Source organism: Lycorma delicatula, chromosome 1 (assembly GCF_047948215.1).
Source record: "Lycorma delicatula isolate Av1 chromosome 1, ASM4794821v1, whole genome shotgun sequence".
NCBI lineage: Eukaryota > Metazoa > Arthropoda > Insecta > Hemiptera > Fulgoridae > Lycorma > Lycorma delicatula.
Window position 1 is genome coordinate 107,562,151 of NC_134455.1, and position 22,804 is coordinate 107,584,954.

General features: G+C 33.9%; 1 long non-coding RNA gene across 1 annotated transcript in view; it reads left to right on the top strand.

The window, feature by feature from the left end:
* The first annotated feature begins 981 nt into the window (after positions 1-981).
* The window catches only part of LOC142318156 (uncharacterized), a 36,865-nt gene continuing 15,042 nt past the window's right edge, over positions 982-22,804 (top strand). Inside the window, exon 1 of the long non-coding RNA XR_012754836.1 lies at positions 982-1,097. This is a non-coding gene — a long non-coding RNA (uncharacterized LOC142318156). The remainder of the gene's footprint in view (positions 1,098-22,804) is intronic.

Below are 22,804 nucleotides of genomic sequence, written 5' to 3' on the forward strand. Positions count from 1 at the left end.
CACCACTTCTTGTATTGCAACCGATTGATGGAGAGCTGCTTCTGATGAAACTGATTATGTTACCGATAATGTACAACATCAACCTCAACAGAAACAACCGCTGCTTGTTGCATACGATACGGAAGAAGATTCACAAATAAATTACCACGAGAGTGATCGGTTTTAAAGGGGACGGTTTTTAGAATCGATTTATTTCATAATGTAAAAAGATTATTTAAAACATGAAGTACATTCACTTTCGTCGAGTAGAAGGAGGATATTTCATTAAGAGTATAAATAAACAGTCCTTTTCAGGACTGCAACATTACATTACACAAAACAAACACTCTAAATCCCCATTACATAATGTAACTAACTATTGTTTTTAAAAAAGCAATATTTAATTATATGTATTGAATGCAATGGTTCCAAGGCCCGTTACATGATCTGGTAATAGATTTATCTACTATTAGGTTATGTGATAAATGCTGAGGAGAGTGTTTAATAAATTAGTTTATTTTTTGGGTAGGGGGAATACACAATCTTTAAAAATAGGGAATTTTTTGATTTCTGTTCAAGGTTGCTCGTAACTGATACCACTTTATTGTAGACACCAGGCTCGTGGCTTCAACATCGGTTTGGGTGTGGCACTTTAGGCGGTTGTGTTCCTATTGGTCGTGACGTGTATGTGTGTGACGTAGAGATCAAACTATAAGTATTCGTTGTTTGTGTATGGTAGGAGGTTTTCCACTTACTTATTCCCCCTAAAAAACTGAATTTAACCGGTTAAAACTGACTTGGTGAGTTTTTTCTCGGTAGATACGGTCTTAACCGTTGACAAAATAAAAAAAAACAGTTGATTAATGTTTTCTTAGAATTCGTATTCGCACTCCAGTGCGCATACGCCGACACGAATTCCAAAGTCGCGACAGGGCGAGGCACTTTTGGCGTGAAACACCGCGCCGACCTCGAACCGCGTCGGTCGGTCGATTCTTCAGTCGAGCGCCGCCAGCTGCACGGTAAACACCCCGCGTCACTCCGTTGACGTACGTACGCGAACATACGCGCAGACGCCGCCTCTCAGTGCCGGATCTACGACGACCAGGATCATCCTCGAGGTACGTCTAAATTTTTATTCACACACACACACACACACACACACACACACACACACACACACACACACAAAACAAAAACCACTTTAAACCCCCATACAGCAAATGTGTACGAACTATTGTTTTATTTAAAATGATAGTTTTTACAATTGCCATATGTAGTGGTTCCAAGGTCCGTAACATGATGTGGTAATAGAGTTATCTACTATCAGGTTATGTGACAAATGGTGAGGAGAGTATTTAATAGATTAGTTTGTTTTTTGTTTCGGGGTAAACAGAATCGTAAAAAAATAGGCCATTTCCGATTACTTAAGCTATTTAACTGGTGAGAGAATGCATGGACATTTCTTAGAATTGCACGATAGTAGTCGTTTCTTAGATTTAAACTTTGTGTAACATGATATGCCGTTTCCGGTTTCTTAGAATTATACGATAGTAGTCGTTTCTTAGAATTTCAGTTTGTGTAACATGATATGTCGTTTCAGGTTACTTACGCTGTTAAACTGGTGAGAAAATACGTAGTCGTTCCTTAGAATTACACGATTAACATTGTTCAAGGTTACTCGTAAAATGACATCAGGCACGTGGCTTACGTCGGTTTGGGTGTGGCACTTTAGACGGTTGTGTTCCTATTGGTGGTGATGTGTGTGTGTGTGTGTATGTGACGTCAAGGTCAAATTAGTCGTTGTTTGTGTATAGTAGTTTTCCTGTTCAAACATGTTCGAGGTCGACCGAATGCGTAGGCATTGTAGGAGAGGATACGAAGGCCTTGTATCTGTGTTGCGTATGCGTGACTGCTTTGAATCCGACGTTGCGATTGGTCGGTAGGGTGTCAGTCTGTACACACATATAGCTGGTACTGCGCCACTAATTCTACTGGTGGTTGCTAGGAGCACTAGTGTCGCAGCCGCCAGCTCAACCTTAGGTCATGTTCGTTAGCTGTTCTTCAGCACTGGCAACAACTTCGCGCAGCTACGTCAACGCACGCACGCGAACACACACGCAGCCGCAGCCACCTCCTGGTGAACGAGCCACATCCGGGTGCTGGAGTAGCGGGTGACGCCTCTCAGTGCAACGGCCACAACGACCAGGATTATCCTGAAGGTACGTCCATACTTACTTAATAGTGGTGGCAGCAGTAACGGTCTACGTGATGCGCATTTGCGGTCGCTTGGAATCCGGCCTGGTATTTATTTATACTTCTAATTATTTTTACGATCTATAAAATTTAAAGAAATAATTTTATTTACTGCAAATTTGTAAGATAATTTTATTATATATATAAGTTTACTTTTCATACAATTATTTAAATAAATTTATTAATACTGCATAAAATGGAGGTTTTTATTTCTTATTCGATAAAATAAAATTAAAAAAGAGTATAAATTATACAATTTTCTTCTGTTACAATGATATATGATATATATCACGTTTATATTAGATGTGGGTGGTCGTTAAGAGACATTTTTTGTTTTTGCATAACAGATATCAATTAATTGTTGAAAACTTTGTGTTCATCATTTATATTATTTCCTGCTTTTAAATTTACTACTTTATTTGTAATAATACAAAGTTAGATAGTATAGTTGTGTGTGTGTGTGTGTGTGTGCGTGTGTGTGTGTGTGTGTGTGTGTGTGTGTGTGTGTGTGTGTGTGTGTTTGTATGTGTGTATGTATGTTGGGTGACGCTACTGTCGACCGTGGGAATCTTTTAACACACACACACCTACATATTTTATATACAGGCATCATATAAACAATGTCTTAATGCTGAATGAATGTTTACGCGATATATTAGGGGAAGTTTACGAACACACACACACATACAAAGAGAGAGAGAGAGAGAGAGAGAGAGAGAAGGAGAGAGCTTTGCATTACGGCAATTTAGCCCATTCCTATGATTGTGATTAGTGTTAAGTTTTAATTTACATGTAGGCTCCTGTCTTCAGCGGTGGTGGTGGTAGCAGTAACGGTCTACGTTTGCGCATGTGCAACCGCTTTGAATCCGGCGCTGTGATTGGTCGGTAGGGTTTGGCGCTTTTGCGTCTACCACTGTAACGACTGTTCAAAATAGGACGCTCAACCTTAGGCCATGTTCGTCAGCTGTTCATCAGTCACGCGCCACACCTCGCACTGTCAACAACCCGCGCCGCTACGTCAACGCACACAAGCAAACACACACGCAGCCGCTGGCTCCTGGTGAACGAGCCAAGCCCGGGTCCTAGAGTAGCGGGTGACGCCTCCCGGTACAACGGCCACGACGACCAGGATCATCCTCGAGGTACGTCTAAATTTTTATTCACACATGCAGAGAGAGAGAGAGATAATATATTTCATTTTTCACTGAATACAGAAAAAAACGGCAAATTCCAACGGGGAAAAGGGTAATTCCCATAGGGAAAAAGGGAATTTAACACAAAGAAAAGGGACTTCTCACAGGGAAAAGGGAAAGTCCAAAATGGCGGACGGCTCCATATTGGAATCCAAGTTAGCGGACTATCAGCTATCTTGGAATTTGGCGCAGTACTCCTATTTTCGTACGACTGTGTGCGTGTATATATATATATATATATATGTATGTGTGTGTGTGTGTTTGTGTTTGTGTGTGTATGTGCAAACTGATGTGACGTTAAAATTTACAATTCATCATTTCACCGCTTATGTAGTACATTTTTCACTCAATACATCAGGGAGGGGGCTGTAGCCGACTGGTTTAAAGCGTCAGTCGGTCGCGTCCCGTCATGACACGGTTCGAGTCCTAGCCGACCAAGTTTTTTTTCACTTCATATATTATTTATTTAATTCAAACCGACCGCTACACAACAGCTGTTCAACAGTGCTACCAATCTTTTAAATATTACTTCAATAGTTAAAATATATAACCAGGTTGGCTACGTTAACACAAAATAAATCAAGTTGGCAACACTGACGGGCTACTAGTGTCAGTAATGGCGTACTGTCCGCCATCTTGGATTTGACGCTAGTATTCCCATTTCCGTACTACTTCTGCGCAAGACTACATTTCATTTACATATCATCCTCAAGTCATTTTGCCTTGTGGGGTTGATTACAAGTCACTAGTTGAACAGATTGCAACGTACACATTTACAAAAAATATATAAATACAAGCCCGCGCGCGAAAGCAGACACATACTCAAGTGCACTGAGGGATGGTGTTGCCCAAACGTAAGGGACTGACTCAGGACGTCAAAATAAACCAAAAATTTTATGTCAAATAATCCTCTAGCTCGCTTTATTTGCTCTTTGTCCACCATTATTTATTTTTTATTTTTTCAATAAAAATGTATATTTTTAGATTGAGATATGTTAATGAAATTTGCATGTTATACATCTCATTGAGCCAGGGGGTGCTTATTTTTCGCTAGTTGAACAGATTGCAACGTACATGTTTTGTAATTTGGTTTTAATAAATAAATATAAAATGGTTATATATTGTGTAAGAAATTCTTCTGGTAATGTTTGTTTGGTTGTATCTCTTATCGATAATATCAGAAGATAATAAAAAAAAATTACGTTGCTGATTTCCGCTGACCTCCGTGGCTGTGTAGGTAGCGTCTCGACACTTCGTGCGAAGGTCCAGGGTTTGATGTGTCCTTGTCACATTCTTTAAAAGAGGTTTAAATTACCATCATGTTCGTCATATGTAAGGGTGTAAAGGACCCTTATATTTTATTTAAAAACAACACAAAGCATTTAGCACTCACATACACTAAGAATACTTACAGGCTGTAAAGGATCCCGATATTAAAATTAAAAAATAAATAAAACACAAATATAAATTAAAAAGAACGTCTTCACAATACCAACATTTGAACATATACCAATACCACAATAGCAACATTTCTCCGTTTTATTATTATTATTTCCATTCTTGGTCTCATACCCGAAAGGTATTCAATATGACGGGACTAGCCAAGTCATGATTGGTTCTCTGATTGTTTAGAAACTGTGTGACTATTCTGCATGTATTTAACACTATTTCTGGATAGTATGAATAAGTTCTGGCTTTTTGGATTATAGCATGAGTATTTTCTAGAATTCTCAGTTTATTTAGGTAGCCTTTAAAGTTTTTTGTTTCTCATCCTGATGCAGATGTAACTTTTGATTCTATAGTGATTAGATTTATTTCCAAATTTCCTTTATTCTTCCAAACTAATATTTTGACATTTTTTCGTTTCCTTTTGCTGTAGGTTGGAGTCGTTGGGTGAAGATACTTCTATAAAATACGTACTTTTATTCTTCTTTTCTACTAAAATAATGTCCGGTCTGTTGCTAGTAACAGTTTTTTGGTGAGTAGTGTCCTGTTCCAGATTAGTTTTGCTGTTTCATTCTCTAGGATTGATTCTGGGGTGTATTTGTAAAATGAGGTTTCTGTTATAACTAAATTATAGTTTGTCGAGATTTGCTGGTGAATAATTTTTGCACCTATATCATGTCTTTCTGTGTAGTGTGTGAATTTTATATCCACCGGTAATATGGTTTATTGTTTCAATGACTATGTGACATTTCCTGCATTTGTCGGTCTGGATTGTGGAATCCTAGAGAATGTGTTTCTGGTAATTTCTTGTGGAGATGACTTTGTCCTGAATTGGTATTAGAAATCCTTCTGTTACAGGAAAGAGTTCTCCCGTTTGCAAATATTTTTGTAGGATAATTCTGTGTCTGTGTGGGCTTGTTGGATGATGTTAATGTGTTTACCATGTAGCGCCTTTTCTGACCGTCTTTTTAGTTTTTCGGCGTGGGTGGTTGGTTCAGAATTATCTCTATTTCTGTCGTGTGGATTGGCCAGAATAAATGGGGTGATATCGTTATCTGCTTGGGCTATTATTAATAATAATAATAATAATATTATTACTATTATTATTATTATTTATTTTATAATATGTAAAAAAATAAATTGATCCTGAACTAACATTTTAATGTATAAAGGAAAAAAATAAATTGTATTTTTAAAATAAATGAAGGACGACATCGAAGAATAATAATGCAGGAATACAAACACAGGCGGTGGCTTGATGTCTTCTATTGATAAGAAGGAAATGTATTGAAGCTTATAAAATTTATAAATGAATAATTTATTACATATTGCTACCTCGTACGTACTTCGTCTCATACGTACGTCGTTCTCTCCTTCCTGGTTACAGTCAACTTGCAATTGTTAAGTAGTTTCCTTCCAAGTAGTGAAACTCATAACAATAAAATATTAACAGCAGGATATCATACAGGTAATACTAATATTGTAGTTTATGATACATGTACTATTTTTGTATCATTAACGTCATAACTTTTCTACTATAGCGTTTATCTTTGATCATGCCTTTATATCTAAGAATTATGTAATAAAATACTAATTTCAAAAATGTTACGGGTATGTAATACGTTTTAGAAATCTCATGACTACTAAAATAAAGAAATAATATAATTACAAATTCGGAATGTTTAAGAAATTAAAAATATAATAAATATGTGCATAGAAAAACATCTCACATATTGAAACAACCGAAAAAATATATCGGAATATACCGAAAAAAAGGACAAGAGAAACCTTCATTACATACATTCTTGTAGGAAGATCGTTCAAATAATACTGATAGACAAAAACAATTTTTTAATATTTCTCTAAGTGTGATCCATTTCTTGTATTGTTTTTTTTGCGTACATTACAGATCTGTAAATACAATTTTTCTATCATCCTTAGTTTTAAATGAATTACGCTTCAAAAAAAATTAAGGGAAGATATAGTTAAAATCTGTAAAATTTATAAGTTTGCATGACCACACCTGTGTTAAAATGAATTTGCTGATCCTTTTCTTTTATAAATAGCATCAGGCACATCCCGAATTAATGTCCAACAGTAATCGGCTAACATATTAGTATTGTATTTCCCTTTATAACGGTTTTCCATCTCCGAAATGTCTTGGTGGAAACGTTCACCGTGTTCTTCACTTACGTCTCCGAGGTTGTCCGGGAAAAACTCCATGTGAGTGGAGGAAATGTATTTTAAAAGACATATTACATCCCATAGCTCTGTATGATATCGTGGTAATTGTCGGATTTTTGTTTGCCGAGAAACGTTTTGCAAACATCTTTAAATGAAGCCCTAGCTGCACTTTCTACATTATTTAACATTGAATTAAATACATATCTTTGACCAAATTCTTATTTGAAGACCAATAAATATTCCTTCTTTAATTTTTACTTCACTTATACTTGCAAATCTCTGCCTGATGCACTAAAATCCGGGATTATCATTCTTCACTGCTTTTACAAAAATTTTCATTGGTCCTAGCTTGATTTGGAGAAGTAAAAATATTTTTTTGGGTTCAACTAAGGGCTCATGAATAATATTTTTCCCATTTGGAGTTGTCTCGTTTCTTCCACTCTTTGGTAACATAATTTTTATTCCTAGCTCGACTGTCCCATTTGCAAAGAAAACACATGTACTTAGTATAGCCTAACTACATGACTTATAATATAGCTGTAACTTTCAAATCACCACATATGTTCCCAGCTATGTTTGTTATAATTTATTTTTTCAAGAATGTCTTTCATCACATCATATGTCTTTTTCAAATTAATACCATAAGTGATTGGTATTGAAGGGTATTTGTTACCCGTTGTGTAGTAGAACCACTTTTAAACTAAACTTGGACGAATCTATGAAAAGGCGCCAGTCCTCAGGTTTATGAACTTGTCCTAAGTGTAACTAAGCTTATCAATATTTGTGTAATAAACCAAATTATTTTCATCAATAAAGTACTGAGAAAGTTATTTTTGTCGGCTTCAAAAGCCCGAAATTTTTTGAAGTAAATTCCAATCTTGCAGCCTTAGTCCTAACAGTCCAGCTTGATTTTTTGATAAATTTAAATCCCTAACCAAGTCATTTAACTCACTTTGTGATATAAGATGTGGCTTATTGGAAGATAAATCAAAATCAAAATCTTTGTTGTCTTCTTCAGTCTTATATTGCCTTATATTCTTCATCGCTGCTTTCAAAACATACATTCACAGGTGGCTCAGAATTGGAATAATTTCACTGTGAGGTACAGGCCTGATTGCAAATTGCAATGAAGGATATTTTACAGTATGTTTCGATTTTTTATAGATTCCAGACACACTTGTTAAACAATTTATGATTCACGCCAAACCGTAGATACACCAAATGGCAAAGCCTTCCGTGTAGCTTTCAGTTATCCATTAAATACACAGAACAATTAGTGCATATTATATGAGAAGCCCATATCTTATCCTGATCACCAATTATACACTGAAAGTACAAATGATATGCTTTTTTAATTAAAGGTGTAATGTTTTTTTCTAATTGACTTTACGGTAAATTCACCACATACATAACAAAAGGCATCCACATGATTTACAAAATTTCGAGGCATTATGACACAGCACTGTTAACAAACTTAAGACAGCAATAAGACTGGACAAAATTAATTCATTCCTAAATCCAGTACTTAATACAAACAATATAGCTGTATTTTCAGCTACATGTTTTGACCTGCACAGACCTGATTAATCTTGTTCTTGAAGGCTCACTCTTCAGTATTAGTGAAACTGCCTGATATTCAAGTTGGTATCCCTGACATAGAAAATATCAAATGTTCGTAAAGAATATCCATTACTATTACCTACTTTTTTTTCTTTTTTTAAATGTCGGCTCCGTAGAAGACTTGTACCGTGGAAGAACAGCGTGCTGTGAATTTATTCTTCACAGATGTAAAATCGGCCTAAATTCGCTCATGGATGTAACAAATTTACGGTAGACTGTATTTACCGTGAGAATTTTATAAGTAGCTTGAACGATTTCCATCGTAGCGATGAAAGTTTCTGACACTTAGTAAAATCGCAATAATGATCTTATGAATAAGATCATTACAGGTAGACGTATAAAGATTTGGGAAATTGCTGAAATTTATACTGCAAATATCGACACTGCCCATTAAATTCCATGATAATTAATTACCGCAACACTTTTTGAAAGGGAAGTCCGAGACAGTTGCAGACTATCCAGTTGCAAACTGGAATTCACATATGTAAGGAACTTAATGGTTTTTAGCGAAACGTAATTTTGTAGATCCCACTATAATTTTTTTATGGAACTGGATTAATTATTTTGAACCGAAAAATAGGTATAGGTCAATGCATGTGCACGAATAACAAGAGGCTCAAGTCAAAGTTACTTCTACTGAGATTATGAAGTTCACTACTCAGCTACGCTCTGTAGTTAACAGAATGAAGTGTGTTTTGTAGGCATGAATATCGTAGCAATGATAATTTGTAGCAGTATATTCTTCTTTGTGGAAAAAACCAACGGAAAACTACTTTAATTCTTAGTTTCTAAGTTAGACAAGTTGTTTTGGAGAGTGGCATGTCGTTTTCAGAAGTGACTTTTGCCTCATGTGAGATCCTATACAAACAAAAACAACATAATTAATTACTTATGTAGCTTTAATAAACTTTTTGCTTACTTAATAAACTATCAATTTAAATAACTCGGAAATATCTATTTTCTGTATTTTATTTTAAACGGTTCATTATTTGATTATTTAGTAATTAAAAGAAAATTTCATCCAGAAATTCTATTTTTAACCCAAAATAGCCTTAAATAGTTTTTTACCCTTTATAAGCTTTCTTTCTTGCTAATGTAATGCAATTGTCACTGAAGGAAAATTTTAATTCGATCAAGGAATTGAACGGAAATGATTAATTTCTGCCTTGGGATTTCTTTTTTTTTGTCACAGTAACTTTATTATTTAGAATAACAGATAGTAAGTTATTTGCTTAATCTGTTATTTGGCATTGGCACTGTTACAAATATTTACTTCATTTACTTATTGCTATCCTTATTTTTTTATTTTTTATTTCCGGGATTTTAAAAATAACTTATACCATTTTCACTTGTTTGTTTGTTTTCAGTACAGTTCAACTTATTCAATATTATTACTAATAAATTTTCTGAAAAATAAAGTTTTTGTTCATTTTCATTTGTGAGTTTCGTTTCTTAGGATCCCTATAATTTTTAAAGCTGTTTTTTTTTTGTTTCAAATTGTTGCTTGCAAACATTTTTCACCTTTTTACTTTCCTGGCATTGTAACTCTTAGAGTTATTTTGAAAGAAAGAAAATATGGTAATCAATCAAATAATAGGGTATGGGTTTTTCATTTCTCAAAGTTTCATGATCCAGGGATCCCAAAAAAACAAAATAAAGTGAGAGGTAATGTACTCCTGTAGGTACGTGTGTTGTCGAGTTTGAAGCTTAATAACTTTTTACTGGATGAACCTATTTTGAGGAAATTTGGCACAGAGACACAGGAATGTGAGGCAATTTGCTGGTAAAATCTTGGCGACAGTTAGTAATATTAAGTAAACATACTTAATTATACATTAAACAACACGTATCATTACTAAATTAATTATATTATAAGTTAAATTTAAGTAAAATGTGAACAAGTCTACATATATTTATTGGAACATCATATCGTTTATTTTTCTTTAAATTATTTAATTTATGACTTAGGATATTTTAAATATAAAATTATTAATACAAACGTGTGACACAAAACAGTACAAGCATGTATAAGATCCATATAATATTGTAACTGTTTAACCGTTCACAGACTTCATTATAGTAATTTACCTTCTTCCTTACCGTGCAAGGTTTTATTTCAGATTATAAAATGCTTTGTTGCATTACATCAAATTATAGCTATATATTTAGAGTTATAAGTTAACTTTAAAGTGTTTTTTCCATTTTTTAAAAACTTAGAACGAGTAAAATTGAATTCCACTTTACACTGATATTTCATTAATTTTTATTTCCGGTCATCATAGCTCTTAGAGCTATGCTGGAAGAAGGAAAGTTTGGTAATCAGTCAAAATTGGGGTATGGCTTTTTTCATTTCTCGATGTTTTGTAACCGAGGGACCCAAAAAAAGTGGGAAGTAATGTTCGTACGTGAGTTGTCATGTTTAAAGCGTAATAACCTTTGACTAGATAAACAGAATTTGATGAAATTTGGCACAGTAACTTTTGTATTAGTAAGCGTTTGAAGTCAATATCTCCAAGTGGTGGGGAAGGTAGAGTTTCTTTGTAATCAATTTTATAAAAAATTTACAAAGATAACCGCATTTTACATTAAGTTCAGTACTTGCGTACATGCTTATCTTAGCATTTTTTTAAAATTTGGTCCCAAAATTCCCACTTTTCCAAAAATCGAAAAAACTATTCTTTTCTTGTTTGTATTTCTTTAATCACAATTTTTCATGTCTTCCTAGGCATAGCAGTAGAACAAGTCACCTGCAAAAAAATACTTTGGGGGCATTGTTGGGGGTGGGAAGCCGATCAAAGTTTAAAGATGTCAATTTTTTGAAAGTTTAAAACTTCTTTTAGTATATTTAAACTTTTAATAATAATATTACAATAAATTATCATAATAATTCCCCTCACCACCAAAACAGAATCTCAAATAACTTTTTATTGGTTGTATATTTTTCAGTGGAATTTTTTTAGTCTCTTCCATTTTACATAGGAAATGGAGAAAAAAAATGTATTTCTTGATGGTATTTGTGGAGGTGGGAAAGTAGAAAAAATTTTAAAAATAGCAATTTTTTTAATCTTTTAAACGTTGTTTGGTTTATTAGTAGACATATAATGATAATTTTACAATAGAAGTTATTACAAATTACCCCCGTCTAAAAAGAGGAATCATAGGTAACTTTTTTATGTATCACTATTTTTCCACTATAATAGAATTAATAACTAGTATTACATTACAATCAGTATAACCATTAGTACTACGTTTTTATTACCAACCTTTTTTCCTGTTTAAATTCTTTTTATTTATCTAGCATACTTAGTTATGTAAATCTGCGTATAGAATATAATGTATAACCCATTTTTAAATAGACTAATAATATTTTATTTTTAATTTTATCCACATCATAAATTTAAAAGTTTTAAATGAGCATTTTTAAAAGTCTGCAAAACACAAAAAAGCAAAACCTGAAAACCAGTTGTTTTTCTTGTGCTTCATACGTAATTTGTACATTACTTCTTCATTTGCGTCAATATATAAAAAATACTTTAATAACTTTTTTGATAGATTAGAGTGATTTTCTAAGTTTTCTAAAAACGGAAAAATGATAAAATTATGGGGCTTATTCTCTAATTTTCAGTCACAAGTAAAAGAGGCTTGACAAAGTACTTCTGATTAAAGTTTGCAGGAATTTACTTTTTTCTGAATATCTTTATTTTAGATAAAAATATTTTTTTTTTGGGGGAGATATATGGACATCGACTTCTACGGTCATTAGCCCTCGTCACATTCTTAAAAAAGATTTGAATCACCATAAGGGTGTAAAGGGCTCTTACATTTTATTTAAAAAAACCAAAATTATCAATACGGAGTATTAATCACAAAACTGAGAACACTTACAGAATGTAAAGGGCCCAGATATTAAAAAGAAAACAATAAATAAAACACAAAACAAAATAAAGAGAATGTTTTTACAATACCAACATTACACATATCCATATCCAGAGAGTCTGTATACATAGAATTCTTTTCCTTCTTTCTTTTCTAAGTATTTAAAAATACTGACCCGGAGGAGCAGCCTCCCGGTCAGAACCGGGAGGCTGCCCCTCTCGGTCCTGACTTATCTGGCTCTAGGCGTGCCTTGCGCATACCCTTTTCCCCTCGCCCTCAGTCCACCCTTGAGGGTCCCCCATTCCATCATCGGATACGCCCCGACTCCGCCATTCTTGCATGTAGGTGAGCCCGGGAGTCCTAGGCAAGAGGGCTACCTCCCGATCCTTTCACGAACCACGATTCAAGACTTCCATTGTATACATAGAATTAGACTACTCACTTTGAGATTCTTTACACAACTTGAACTTACTTGTCGTCTTGTTAACAGTCCACTGGTGAGCAGATACTCAACTATTTTTTCTTTATTTCCGTTTTCCAAATCAGTATCAATATTATTTCTTAGCCCGAACCTCTTTCTGAGGTCCTCATATATATACAGTTTTCCACTAGATGCTTGACTGCAAGTGCTTTATTAGAAATACGCATATTGGTCTTTCTTCGCCGGTTAACAAATATGAATTTGTTATTCGCGTCTGACCGATTTTGAGTCTGATCACCGTCCCTTCTCGGCGAGTCAGCTTCGCGTCATTATTATTATTATTATTATTATCCCACACTTTCACAGCTTTTACTTTTGCCGGTGACATTCCTAAACTCGGAGTAATTTATACTAACGAGATTAGGCTTGCTATTGTTGACTAAGTGCCTTCCGGGCAACATGGCAGGTGTCAATTATCACGCACCTTTGCATTAGCGCGTGGGTCATCCACTGGATTTTCAGTTTTTCAAGACTGTTGTGCAAAGTAGACGGTATTATTCCCTCCGCAGATATAATTATCGGGATTATATAAATTTCTTTTTGATTCCACATTTCTTTAATTTCAAAAGCAAGATCTGTATATTTCTGCATTGATGTTGTTACTTGATGGGATGGCTAAGTTTATTAGGTAAGTTAATATTTTTCCATTTTATCAACTTTATTATTATTATTTATTTTTTTTTTATTTTTTTTTTTTTTGGTATTTTTTATGGGCATCGACTGCTAAGGTCATTAGTCCTCGTCACATTCTTAAAGGAAATTAGTATCACCATGAGGATCGTCATATGTAAGGGTGTAAAGGGCCCTTACATTTTATTTAAAAACACAAACTACACAGAAACATTAAAACACCACAAAAACAAGGGCACCAAAATTAAAATTTGAGATAAAATTCTCAAAGAAGATAAAAGTAAAAACTATAAAAACAATACCATACCATTCCATTTATTTTCTTATACCCGTCTCGTTTAGTTGTTAATTTTAGCACCGTCGGGGCGGCAAGAACCGCCGTGAAGCAGTATATTAGTCGCCCCAGGATGCCGTGTCAGTTGACTCCTTATAAACAGGCTACAGCAGCCATTGTGCTTACCCATAGCCTCGCGCCCTCAGTCCACCCTTGAGGGTCCCCCATGCCATCATCGGACACACCCCGACTCATTGCCCTTGAATGCAGGTAAGCCAAAATGGCCTAGGCAAGAGGGCTACCTCCCGCTACTACACGTGCCACGCTTCGAGACTCCCATATATAAATAAATGAAACTACCTCTTAGAGACTCTTATTCACAGCTAAATTTTCCACTTTTACAGACTTCTAAGATGTCCACTGGCGTGTAAAAATGCAACTATGTTTTCTTCATTTCCATTATCCAGATCAGCAGTAATATCATTGCTAAGACGGAACCTCTTTCTGAGGTCCTCATATATGGTACACTCTTCTATTAGATGCTTGACTGTCAGTGTTTTATTACACACACCGCACATTGGTCTCTCTTCGCCGGTTAACAAATATAAATTTGTTAATCGCGTGTGACCGATTCTAAGTCGGGTCACCGCTACTTGTTCACGGTGAGTCAACTTCACGTCGCTTTTCCATTTATATGTAGAAGTTTTACTGAGTTTAATTTTGTATTTAAACTCCTCCATTCAGTATTCCACTTGTTTTTAACTACGTTAGTTAGACAGTTTTTAACATCTGCCACTCTTACAGGAAATGCATCCAAATTATCGCAGACTGTTGCCTTTCTGGCAGCTTCGTCTGCGTTTTCATTACCTGCAATACCACTATGCCCTGGAGTCCACACAAATACGCATCGCTGTCCTCGTTGATTTAAAACGTATAAAATAGACAGTATGTTTGAAATTAGGACATCCTGAATGTTTTTGTTCCGAATTGCAACAAGTGCACTTAGAGAATCGGAACAAATTAGCACTCTCTCTTCGCAATAGTGTTCTGTGAAGCGAAGAGCTTGCTGAATGGCAGTAAGTTCTGCCGTATAAACACTGGCCATATCTGGCAGTTTCCAACAATGGGCTTCTCCATTTATATATATGGAGCATCCAACACCATGTTCGGTTTTAGAACCGTCAGTAAATATTCTAATATGTTCTTCGTAACTACTGAGGTTGCCAAAAATTCCTGTTGAATGATAACTGCTGGCTTCTTTTTAATTTCTGCCTGAGAGAGATGCATTATTATTATTATTATTATTATTATTATTATTATTATTATTATTATTATTATTATTATTATTATTATTATTATTATTATTATTATTATTATTATTATTATTATTTATTAATTAATGAACATATTATAAATTTAACATTGAATGCTTTAAATAAAAAATTATTGATTTCTTTTTAAATTAAAATAACAGACTGAAAACATTTATCTCTAATTGTATATTGTTGTAATGATAGCTTTTTTATTATTACATAAAATATTAAATTTAATTAGTTTAAAAAAATGTATTTATTTAATCTTATGTTTTAATTGGTGTTGTTTATTGAAATTAGTGAGCAGTTGATATTTATAATGACCGAATAGTGATAGTAGAAATGATATCTGTATAGAAACTTCATTCGTGGTGTACTTATCACAAATACGTGCTCTACTAGTTTTGTAATTTGTTTTTCGTAAGAGTTTAGTTCACCGAACCGCCGGTTAGGCTTTGTAAAATAGTAGTACATCATGTTTAAAACATTGTATAATATTTAATGATAGTTTAAATAATTTTTAAGCTTTATACTGCTACAAAATTAATTTATTTAAAAAAATAACAGAATTTCTTTATAACCATTCAAGTTTGTGTTTTTAAACGCATTAGAACTGTTTCTATTACGTAAAATAAATCTCTGCTGCTTGAAATAATGTAATGGAAATATTACTGTATAAATTTAGAGTGATTGATGGAAATAATCACTACTAATTTACTGTTCAAATACATAATGTAAATGGATGACTGCACGCTATAATGATAAGTTTATTTAACGTACTATACAAATATTACATATTAACAATAAGTAATGATAAAATGTCAATTGAGGCCAAAATGTGGCATCATTTATTGATTAAGTATGTAAATATCACAGAACTGTAAATTAATATAATAAACATAAATATAGGCCGTTTGTACACGAATGCTTATATATATTTTGTTATTAGGTAAATTCCTAGATTTATGAACTATGATAAAGGAACCTAATGATAAATATATATTTTCTAACAATCGATTTTCCTGACAGTAATCTCTCGGATCATCACTAATGAAATTCTAATTATTTTATAGAAAATAGTTCACAAAATAACTTTTTTTATAGAAAATAAAACAATATTCGATTGATAAGTGCTCAGACGTTTAATAATCATTTACAGTTGTTGTTGCTGTTTTATAGCCTCCAATTAAAAGGATTTAACAAATAGTAATCCGCTAAACTCAAATTTAAACCAAACTTATATCTAACTATTATACAAATACGTCTTATCAGTTATTACGCAAAGATTGATCGAAGATGAAAAGATCTACGGTGAAGTAGATATTTACTCATGCATAAACATCATTTTATATTGTGTTAAACAACTAGTGGCTTCGGTAGCATATATATATAAAAAATAAATTTTTTTTATAAAAAGAGAAAGAAAATAAAAAAATTTCTTTCGGCACGTCGGAAAGCGGAGGTAGATTTTACCGGGGCAAAAGAGGGATAGGCGAACTCGGATTGTACAAGCTTGTATCAAACATTACTTTCCATGTTTTACGGACACTACGTTTTCTCATTAGATTACAAGCTTTTTCTAAATTTATCAAGCCATCCTTATGATTTTTCCTGAACTGCTTGACAACACACTTATTTGACGATTAGTGTGAAATTCTAGGTTTTTCTCTGTATTTATAAAAAACAGAGTGTTTTCAGAAAGTTTTATTTAAAAACACGTATAAATGTAACAACAGTTATGTCGAAAAGATGATTTGAAAGTACATTATCCACATTAAGTATAACAACTTATAATACCCTAACTTATAATACCTAACAACTTATAATTATAATATCCTAACTTGTTTGAACATACCGATGCACAGTGAATAAGTATAGGAAAATACCTGTAATAGTATCATTGAAATCATTCAACGGTTTTAAAACAAGGCGCTCAGGATTGTATCAGAGACTCCATTGTTCCCTTTTCTTTTCTTTTTCCTGTTTAGCCTCAGGTAACTACCGTTCAGATAATACTTCAGAGGATGAATGAGGATGATATGTATGAGTGTAAATGAAGTGTAGTCTTGTACATTCTCAGTTCGACCATTTCTGAGATGTGTGGTTAATTGAAACCCAACCACCAAAGAACACCGATATCCATGATCTAGTATTCAAGTCCGCATAAAAATAACTGGCTTTACTAGGACTTGAACGCTGGAACTCTCGACTTCCAAATCAGCTGATTTGGGAAGACGCGTTCACCACTAGACCAACCTGGTGGGTTTCCATTGTTCCCTAGGAACGATGAAGTGCCACGTGTTCGTAAGGAGATACAAAGGACTAATAGGGACTATGTATCTAAGCTGGACAAGCATGTTAATCATCTGGCACTGAACTTACTTGACAACAGTGAGTAAATAAACGATTGACGAGACTATATGTACTGAACCTCGCTGATCTTTGAAAACATGTTAGTTCATTGGAGTGCGTGGCCCGTGGGATGATACAGTGGTTATTATGTCAAAGATAGTTTCAAAGATAGATGAACAACTTTATGAATCTATATTTGAATTTGTCATATGTTGAAGCTGGTAGTTGAGTCTGAGTCGGCGGTCTGATGCTTTGCTGAGAAATCTGTGTCTTTTTGCTTTTGTGACTACTGTTTTATCCGCCTTTATCTGACATTAATATTTGTAATTTTACTAGAATTACTTTAATGTTATGCGACTTTATTTTTTCTTATTTGTTAACTTTGGTGTTTGTAATCTCTGTTTTTATTATTAATTTGTTTGTGTAATGTGAGGTAATATTATTAATATTGTATTTGAGGTTGGCTATCTTTGAATGGACTCTTGACACGTTACTCTTAGGCAAACATTTTACTGGTCGCTTCGTCGCTTCTCACAGGTTAGTTACAATCAAGATTTATCTAGCTTCTTTGTAAATGCCTTAGGAGTGCCTCAAGGCTCAGTATTCGGACCGGTTTTATTCCTATTGTATACTGCTGATCTTTCTTATTCAGGATTTTTTTTATAATCGCATCGTATGCGGATGATACGATGATCTTAGCCATTGACGATAACTGGATTGTAGCCTCGGAGAAGCTTCAGTCGGCGTTGGATGCTAGCAGTACGCGGCTGCACAAATGGTAGATTTAAAATCAATCCGGCAAAAGTATCTTTGTTACCTTATACGACTAATAGAGGAGATTGTTCTCCAGTCTACTTGGATAACATTAAAATTCCTCACACAACTAGTATGAGATACCTTGGCTTACACGTAGATCGATGTATGACGTGAAAAGGTTATATATTGGAGAAGAAGAAATAGATGAACAAGAAATTCATGCGTATGTATTGGTTAATGGGTAGTGGTTCTCTCTAATAAGGTCCTTCTGTATTACAACGTCTTGAAACCGATATGGACTATTGAATTCAGCTGTGAAAATATTAAAGTGATCCATTGGTCACACAGTAATATTTTGAGGAATGACACCCAACCGCCTTGGTTCGTTAAGAATTCTGAAAAAACATAAATTCCTCGGGATCCCGTTTGTTCATGATGAGATCAGACATGTAAATCCGCTTGCTTTGTCTGCTGGGCGATGACAAACGATTGAAAAGGGTTCATGTGCTGGACCTTGGTCGTTGAAGGTACACTATTTTCCTAGGTTTTTTCGGTACAATTTCTTGTTACTCTGCTGTGTTAATTTCTGCTTATTACTATTTTAACGCTTATTTTGTTATTTTAACGTTATTACTGTTTAACGCTGTTTTAATTCGTTCGTTTATCACCTGTGATTACTTTCCGTTTGATAAAATAACATCGCGTTTGAACTGAATGTGTTGGACGCATGTGGCCCATAAATTGGACAAGTTATAGAACGAAGTGATAATTGTGCTTTTGATATAATGAAATTTTATTGCATCTTAGTTGTTAGTATAAGTATGTTAATTAACATGGAAGTTTCTTTTATTATAATCTTTTTCTCTTGGTTTTCACGGGGGGGTTATCATTGGATGGCCCTCTCTCATGTGATATTTTACATATTATTTACTTGTGGTTTCGTCAGGAGAAACCGTTTGTAAATTTATATTCTAAAGTAAAAAAAAAATTAATATTTATTTTCTTGTTAAATAACAAGAAATTGATAAATATCACACTAGATTCAATTCAAGTCAGGTAAAAGATTTTTTGGAATCTGATCAAGTCGGGCATTTTCCACATTCAATAATCTCATTTCTTTTTCCATCGTAAAGTTTATAAAAGTAATGGTATTTAACTGTCGGTTTTTCTTTGTATATTAAACTGCAAATAAGTAGAACACATTATGCAATAATTTTATATAAATATATATGTATATATTTTAAAGCTCTATTCTTCTCTTTTAACTTTTGAAAGACTTTTCTACAGTCTCTCCTCTCAAGGTGGACGCTGGGGACTCTTACGCATTTCAGGAGCGACGATTCGCTGGCCATTCGCTTTGACTGCCGTAATCGCACTGATGTACACTAACTCACGGAGCTCAGTTATGGAGGGTACTAATCTTACTTTTTCTTCAATGATCTCATTAATAAGGCTCACTATGTTCCCCGTTCCGCAATTAACCCTCAGCCTTGGTATACGCTGTCTGGCCGACGGATCCATACCACCATACAGCATCTCGTTCTCAGCAAATTGATCGGAGAGGGGATTGTCGGCTCTTATGGTTTCTTCTACAGTACTTTCATCTGAAGATGGGCTGGACAACAACCCTAACTCCCTAGAAACATCAGCTCGGATTAACGCCACCACATCCGCAGGAACCCTATTAGACTTAAAAAGGGATCTGCGCTGATCCAGGATGTTCTGGACAGACTTACATCGTAGGTCAGGGAACTTCTCAACCATCGCTTGGCGCAGCGGAACACTATACGGTTTCATGTCCGATTCCATTTTTGTTATAGTTAGGTAGGTACGGTAAAGGAAGGCATTATGTTCATCTGTCCATTTAAACCGCTTCCTACCTCGGGGTTCTACAGCACTGGGTGACTGAACTTCAGCCACAACAGAAGCCACAGAAGACGTTCTAGGCCTTGTGGTACCATTAGGTGAGGCGCCGCCACTCGCTCCAGCACTCCTCACCCCAGACTGAACATCACGACGGCTCCGAAGGGTGTCAGCCCGCAACACCCTACCGCCCCGGCATTTATTCACATCGTTGTGCTCCATTAATTATCAAAACAAATGGGTAGATAACAGGATAAGCTCCTGCGGGCAAGGCTCCGACACCTCTAGAAACGGCCGTCCCTAACATGGGAAACAGACGCCGACCAAACGCCGCCCAATATGGAACAGACGCGTTGGATTTAAAGTACCTGTTATGGTCCGCGGGTGGGCCTTTGAAGAACACCACCTACCCTGTATATCTACAAGGCCTTCCTCTATCCGCCACCTTCACGACTCGCCCAGTAGGGGGACAGGATCCCCCCCTGGGTTATTATTATTATTATTATTATTATTATTATTATTATTATTATTATTATTATTATTATTATTATTATTATTATTATTATTATTATTATTATTATTATTATTATTATTATTATTATTATTTTATGAATTTATAATTATTATTAGTATTAAAATCAATTATTATTAAAATGGCATTCCGAACTTTATATATTTTGAATTTTGTGTTTTTTTATTTATATGTAGATTGTTAACTTATAATTATTGTATATGTTTTTATGTACTACTGTGTAATATACAAAGGCTTTATGTAGCTGCTCTATTGCACAAACAAAACATAAATTATTGTTATTATTATTACTATTATTATTATTGTTGTTATTGTTTTTTTTTTTTTTTTTAATATTATTTGCTTTGTTCAAATATATTTAGGGTAATAAATTTTATCTATAAGAAATTTTTACGTTTGTTAATCTCTCAGTATCCTTATCGAACTGTGAACATGCGACACTATTATTATTAATAAAGGTGTCTAATTAAGTATTTCATATTTTTCCAAAGATGTTGACTTCATATTAACACTTTAATTTGATATAAAACTTTATATTAGAATACAGGTAAATTTAAAACATAGAATTTTATTTAAAAAAAATAATAAAAGTTTTAAAAATCTTTTAAAGAAAGGGATCATTAAATGAGTCTACGTAATCAGTAAAGATTTTTAATTTTCCCATTTCCGTGAAATCATTTTTTTAAATTTCATTTATTGAAATTTATCTTCAAATAAGAGTTAGTTAAACATTTATTTTTGGTGGGTATTTGACAATTTCTTCTTTACCACGATGTAGTGATTCAATATAAGGCTTATCTCCTCTCTCCGACTTATTATCTACCTGTTTGAACAGTTAAGAGTTGTGAACAGTTAGGATTAGAATGTGCAAGATAAATATAGGTGTCCATTAAACAGGTTTCACTGTAATTTATAACAGTTTATTGTTTTGATTGTACATAAACTTAGTTTTCGTTCTCAACTCTCAGTTTAAAGCTACTTGGCTAGATAGTATCATTCCATTTTAAAATTATTATTTATTGTAGTTTTTTCCCCCAGAAATAAGTAAAAATGTAAAAGGTTTTCGCTAAAATTTGGAAAAAAAAATTTAAATTACAAGTAATAAGTAAAGCCGAAACGTCTAATAATTGTAATGCAGCCAGAAAATATGGTGTTAACGAAAAAAAACGTACGTCGTTGGAGGAAAAGGTAAGACTCCTTACTGACCACAGTATCTTTAAGAAAATGATCAGAGGACCACAGGAAGTCTGTTTTCAAGAAAAAAGATGATTTATTAAAGAAAATCATTAAAGAAAATAGAAGTAAAAATTTTTGTATTACAAGATGTAAAATTGTGATTAAAGGCCTTGAAATTGCTGAAAGGTGTAGAAAATTTTAAAGGAAGTTAAGGTTGGTGTAGACGCAATATGAAAATGAATGGGTTAGCCTTTAAACGTCGTACAACACTAGCTCAATGTCAATAATCAGTAGATTAGGAAGAGAAATTTACTGCTTTCCAGAAACACGTTATTAATTTAAGAAAAATACGCTATTATTCACTACATAGAACTAGTAATACTTATCAAACTCCCGTGTTTTTTAGTTTTTTTTGACATGCCTATAAAATAAGTACAAATGAAAAAGCACGGGTAACTTAACAGTTACCCGTGCACAGCAGCATAACTGCTGCTGTGTAAGCTGATGAATCAAAATTGCCGTCATTTGAGAATTTACACAGAAAAATGTTGCAAAAAAAAAAGAAAATTACGAAAAATATTATTATGCAAGTAAATGTAAACGGTTGGATGGATGAATTTTTGGTCAAAGATTGGCTTAAAAAGTCTGTTCCAAAGATTTAAATCTTAGAAGACAGCAATCCATGTTAATATTAATGGATTTAAGGGGTCAATTGACCGAAAATTTGATATCAGAAGTAAAACCCTAAACACGGATTTTGTTTATAATAGCTGATGATGGTATGACTTCGTAGTTTTAGGTTTTGTGTAGTTCTGAATAAGCCTTTTATAGATAATCTTACAAAAAAGCTGACAACACAGTTGTAGAACTCTCCCA